Source organism: Thermobia domestica, chromosome 3 (genome assembly GCF_964235325.1).
Source record: "Thermobia domestica chromosome 3, izTheDome1.hap1.1, whole genome shotgun sequence".
Taxonomy (NCBI): Eukaryota; Metazoa; Arthropoda; class Insecta; order Zygentoma; family Lepismatidae; genus Thermobia; species Thermobia domestica.
The window spans coordinates 240355092-240361277 of NC_137456.1; positions in this window are offsets into that span (position 1 = coordinate 240355092).

The following is a 6186-nucleotide window of genomic DNA, read 5'->3' on the forward strand; positions in this document are numbered from 1 at the left end:
GCTTTCAAAACTGGCAGGCGACGATTGTGAACACACTGATATGCAGTTTGAATCTCGCAAGTCACATAAGACCCCCCCAACATATATACACGGCGTGGCCACATACCAGTAGTACCAGTGAAACACCCAGAAATATTCTGTGTAAATAAGATTTCGAGTTTTAAAAAAAATGCTTAAAATTATGAGAGCAAGCTAACATTATGTAGTTACAATTTACACTGTTTATTATTATTATTTGGTCTAGGAATTAATTCGTGCGGGTGGACAAGAGATGGCGCAACGAACGGAGCGTCCCACAGTTCCGTGTATCCACACATGTGTTGCAAACCCCTGTCATCGCGTATCGTTCGTAGTATAGGGCAGTGGATTAAAGCGTCAACAACACCAGTTTGTAGTTAAGTGAACATGGCGCAATTTGTGCCTGATAAAGTGTTTTTGCGGGGTGTCCTGCTGCATTACTTTAACATGCAGAAAAGTGCGACTGAAAGTCATCGTATTTTGGTGGAAGTGTATGGTGACCATGCTCTAGCTGAGCGAACGTGTCAGAAGTGGTTTGCACGGTTTAGAAGTGGTGATTTCGGCTTGGCATACCCAGAGCAAGCTGGACAGCCAAAAAAATTTCAAGACGAAGAATTGACAGCATTGCTCGAGCAGGATTCGTGTCAAACGCAGGAACAACTTGCAGCAGCATTAGGCGTTGATCAAACAACAGTCTCCAAACGCTTGAAAGCCATGGGAATGATTCAAAAGATGTCACATTGGGTTCCACATGAATTGAAAGACAGAGACGTTGAAAGACGAAAAACCATTTGCGAATTGCTGCTTCAACGACAGAGCAGAAAGGGGTTTCTGCATCGAATTATTACGGGTGATGAGAAGTGGATCCATTACGAGAACCCTAAACGAAAAAAAGCCTGGGTGAAACCAGGTGAACCAGGTCCATCACAACCAAAACGAGATATTCACTGTGCAAAGGTTATGCTGTGCATATGGTGGGATATGAAAGGTGTGGTGTACTATGAGCTGCTGCAACCGGGTGAAACTATGAATGGAGAACGTTATCGACGACAATTAATGCGTTTGAAGCAAGCTCTGGCCAGAACACGACCAGAATGGGAGAACAGACATGATAAACTTATTGTTCAACATGATAACGCTCGCCCACATGTCGCAAAACCGGTCAAAACCTGTTTAGAAAATGTCGGATGGGAAGTTTTACCCCACCCGCCGTATTCACCAGACGTTGCTCCTTCGGACTACTACTTGTTCGATTGCATGAACAACGATTTGATTGGACAGCGGTTTACTTCTTCTGAAGATATCGAAACATGGGTCTCTGACTGGATCGCTTCCAAGGATGAGGACTTCTTTCGCCACGGAATCCGTACATTGCCTGACAGATGGGCGAAAGTGGTGGCTAGCGATGGACAATATTTTTCTTAAGGTATTTATGTATTTTGTGTTTGTACTACAGCTTCAATGTGTGCGTACCAACCGCACGAATTAATTCCTAGACCAAATATTATTATTATTTTATTTTGTTTTTATTTATTTTTTTGTCTGAGTGTAGACCGCTATGGTTCCTCGTCATGAGGACAGAGTGAGGCAAAGATGTCTAAGCAGGTAAAATTGTACAGAAGAATCTTATGTTTTCTTCCAGCTGCTATGTCACAGCCTGGCCGCCTTGTTTTCAACCCACTATTTGTTCCCAGCAAGAAGCCGTCATATATGCAGAGTGACGCAAAAGTCCGGAGCCCATAGGCCAACTCGGTTACTATTGCAGGTATGGAAATAAGGTAACACGAGGACTCTTTTAAATTCCAGCAACGCTTTGTTTTTGCACTAGTGTACCGCTCAATAAAGAAAATGCGTTACCATACATCATGTCGGGCTACACGAATGTGTGGTTTGAAATTAGCTACACCGAGAAGAATTGAAAGGAGACACAGTGAAGGATAAACATGCAAATGCAATATCCACGCCAGTGGCGTAGCAACCACGGTGTTGGGGGGGGGGAGAGCAGATACGAAGGACGCGAAATTGGGTCTTGCACTATATTTTTCATTGTGTCTTTCCGTTCCCTTTGGTCCAAATAACTTCAAACCACACTTTCTTTCATTCAGTGTTGTCCAACAGTGGCAGCGTTGTACTTTTCGTTATTATTGGGCAGTATACTAGTATAAAAACAAAACTTGCTGCATTTTAAAAATTTCCTTCTGTATCTTACCTTGTTTTCGTATCTGCAATAGTAACCGAGTTGGCCTATGGGCTTTGGGTTCTATCATGTACAGAAAATATTCTGTATATATTTTGTCATGTACAGAAAATATTCCCTAAATATTTTGTCATGCACAGAAACTATTCTCTAAATATTTTCTGTGATGTAGAAAAAATATTCACTAAATATATTCTGTCATGTAAAGAAAATATTGTCTGCGTTATTGGTAAATAATTTTAAAATATTCCATGAGAAACATTTTAAAAACCATTCCGTTAACATTGTATAAAACGTTTCAAATACCTTTTCAGTAATGTTTGGAAATCGTACAGGAAACATTTATTGGAAAAGTTTTCTAACGGCGTATAAAATATTTCTACAACGTTTTTGAGTGTATTCAGAGAATATTGTCAGTATTATGTGGAAAATGTTTTCAACAACATATGGAATATATTTCCTTAAGGGAAGTAGGATACATTTTCTGAAGGAAAATGATGACACGTTTTAGAAACGTTTTGAAAATATTTCATTGCTGTGTGGGCCCCCACCATGTCTAATTCAATCACAAATTGTCGCAATCGTTTGTACATCGTTTGTACAGAAATGTGCATGCAAAATTTTTGTTTGTACATAATTAGGGGCGCCGCCAGGGCGAAAACAAAGTGGGGGGCTTTCTAAGTGATAGCCCAATCACCATGTTCAATTCAACCACAAACTGTCGCACTTGTTTGTACGCCTTTGTACATAATAAATGTGCAGCTGAAATTTTCGTTTGCACATAAGTGTGGCCCCGCCAAAACGATAACAAACTATGGGCTCTCTAATTGATAGGCCTCCCATCACATCGAATTTAACCACAAACTGTCGCACTTGTTTGTTACGGTTTTGTACAGAAATTTGCAGGCGAAATTTTCGTTTGTACACAATTGCGGGCGTGCCAAAACGATAACAAAGTATAGGCTACCTAATTGGTAGCATCCCCTACGTCCGATTCAAAAGAAAATCATCTCAATTGTTTGCACATCGTTTGAGCAGTAATGCGCAGGCGAATTTTTTTTTCTAAGCTATCAGATGCGTGGACAGAACGAAAAAAAAGGGGAGTTGTCTGAGTGCTAGCCCCACCATGTTCGATTGAACCAGAAATTGTCGCGATCGTTTATACATCGTTTGTGCAGAAATGTGCAGGTAAAATTTTCGTTTGTATTAAATAATATACGGATGTGAGTATTTTTAATATCTGCGATCAACATTAACCGGTTTGAATAACGGTTGATGAGTTTGAAAATGGTTCCTATTGCACTAGTTGATAAAAAAAAATCTTTCTCTGGCACACGGAAGAAAATGCCTGATTCTAGTAGAACTTTTCACGTAGAATTCGAATCTGCAATCAGTTTTTCTCCATCACCCTCAGTTTTTCCGTGACAGAGGTGTTTTCGGAAAATTTCCCCTCAAATTTCTGTTCTTTTTCTTTTTTTCTTTTTTTTAAACCATTTTCATACTTGTAGCTTGGGTACCTTAGGTATATAAACGCACAAATTATATTGTATGTTAGCCTGATTTATACTTAGTAAGCCCTCTAAGTTTCATAAGAATAGCATTATTCTATCTAGAGAAATAAACATATTTATATAAAAAATATGCTATGTGTACTGTTCATTTTACAATATTCATTAGTGCAGATAAAATCACGTATAACTTCCACGAAAATTACAATATAATCACGGTTTATATCTTATTGGATTTGAAATAAAACATATTTTCAATGATGTATACACCGTGTCACCATTTTATATCTACTTAATAAATAATACAAAAGAAGTGAGTGGTATCTTCTTAATAAATGTGCACTTACTTACCTCAACTAATATGTTTTAGTTGTCGACTTTCTTCTGTGTTTGGTTTCTGGAACATCTCTTTTAAGTGTCCAACAGTAATCAGCTAGCATTTTTGAACTACACTGTCACTGGTACCTCTTCTCCATGGAGGAAATGTCCTGATGAAAATGTTCCCCATAATCATCACTAACAGCACCAAGCTTTTCAGGAAAGAAATGCAGGTGGGAGTCTAGAAAGTGAACTTTAAGGGACATGTTGCAACCCATTTCATTGAATGATTGCCGGAAATCACTCACAATTTCACGGTAATTTGGGGCTTTCTTGTTTCCTAAAAAATTCTCTGTTAAACATTTAAATGGACACCAAGCTGCTTTCTCAACCAGAGTTAAGAGATCCTCAAATTTTTGGTCACGAATCAAACATCTTATTTGGGGGTCTACAAAAATCCCTAGCGTCACTAACCCGAGGATTTTTTCCTTGAGGTAACAAGATCCTGCATTACTTTTGTCCATTGTCCTAACAAAGTTTTTGAAGAGCCCCAACTTTATGTGAAGAGGAGGTAGAATTATCTAATCAGGGCTCACCAGTGAGGAATAAACAGCATTCTTCTGTCCAGGAGTTAATACATGCGTTGGCCATTCCTTCTTGATGTAATGTTCCGCTTTGTTCCTGCTGTCCCATTCGCAGAGGAAACAACAATATTTCGTATAACCAAGCTGCAAACCCATTAACAAAGAAATGACTTGTAAATCACAGCAAACGGTCCACTTGTATTTCTCATACTGAATTTTTTCTAACACTATTTCGATGTTTTCATAGGTTTCCTTCATATTAGTTGCATAAGCCAAAGGCACTGAAGGAAATTTGTTGCTATTGTGCAAAAGGACAGCCTTAAAACTAGTTTTCAAAAAGTCAATAAACAATCTCCACTCTGTACTTATATGTGCATGTCCAAGTCTATCCATCACAGCACAGACATTATTACAATACACTAAATCATTTTCTTGAGAATAGTAGTTTTGAAACTCTGTATGAAGGTTTCGAAAAATACACACTTTAGTGTCACGATTGAGCAGATTCCAGCTTTAAGTTTAGAATCAAGAAGTTCTGTCTGTGTATTGGAGAGTTTTAAATCCCGTATGAGGTCATTTAGTTCACCCGGAGTTATCAGATGGGAATCCAATGTAGATGTGCTTCCTACATAAGTAGGATCATCATCTTCATTTGGAACTTCAATAGTTGCCTTAAGTACGTAATCCTCATTTACCGTAAGATGAGAAGGAGGTACCGGAACAGGTAATTCTGCACTGTGTGGAACTGGCCTAATTGCTGATGCAAATTAGGGTACTGTACTGTGTGGTTAGATTTACTGCTTATTTCATTTATCTGTGTCATACAAAAGTAGCAGTCTGAAGAATGATCTTTTGGTTCCCTCCAGATCATCGGTACTGCGAAGTTCATGTTTCGTCCACCATTTGCCCACCCAGTCAGACGTTTCACGCAAGTACAACAAATGTAGTGAGGAACCCAGTTCTTATCCTGGTCTCCTACACAGCAACCAAAATATAACTGATAACACTTCCTCACAAGTGGAGCAAAACATCGACGTTGTGATTTAAATATCAGCTCCCCACATACATAACAGAAATTGTTCGGTTTATTTACACACTTCCTCGACATCTTGTATCCTGTAAGGTATCACACACATACATACATACACACACACACACACACACACACACAGGAATCTACATTCCATCAAATTCCCACAAAATCCCTCTAGACATTCCCTCATACAAAAATGGTGACATGGTGTACACATCATTGAAAACGTTTTATTGGAAGTCCAATGAGGTATAAACCGTGGTCTATTGTAATTTTCGTGGAAATTATATGTGTTGAAGACCGACCCGACCCCACCCGTGACCCAAATTGACTGACCCGACCCGACAACCCGACCCGAGCTGACCCGACTGGCCCGACCCAAAGTGACCCGAGTGAACCAACCCGAGGTGACTTAACCCGACAACCGACCCGAGTGAAATGACCTTACAATCTAACCAGTTTGAGAGAGCTAGAACTTTACAAAACTGCCACCAGAAAAAAAATGCTGACCAATTCTTATGCATAAAC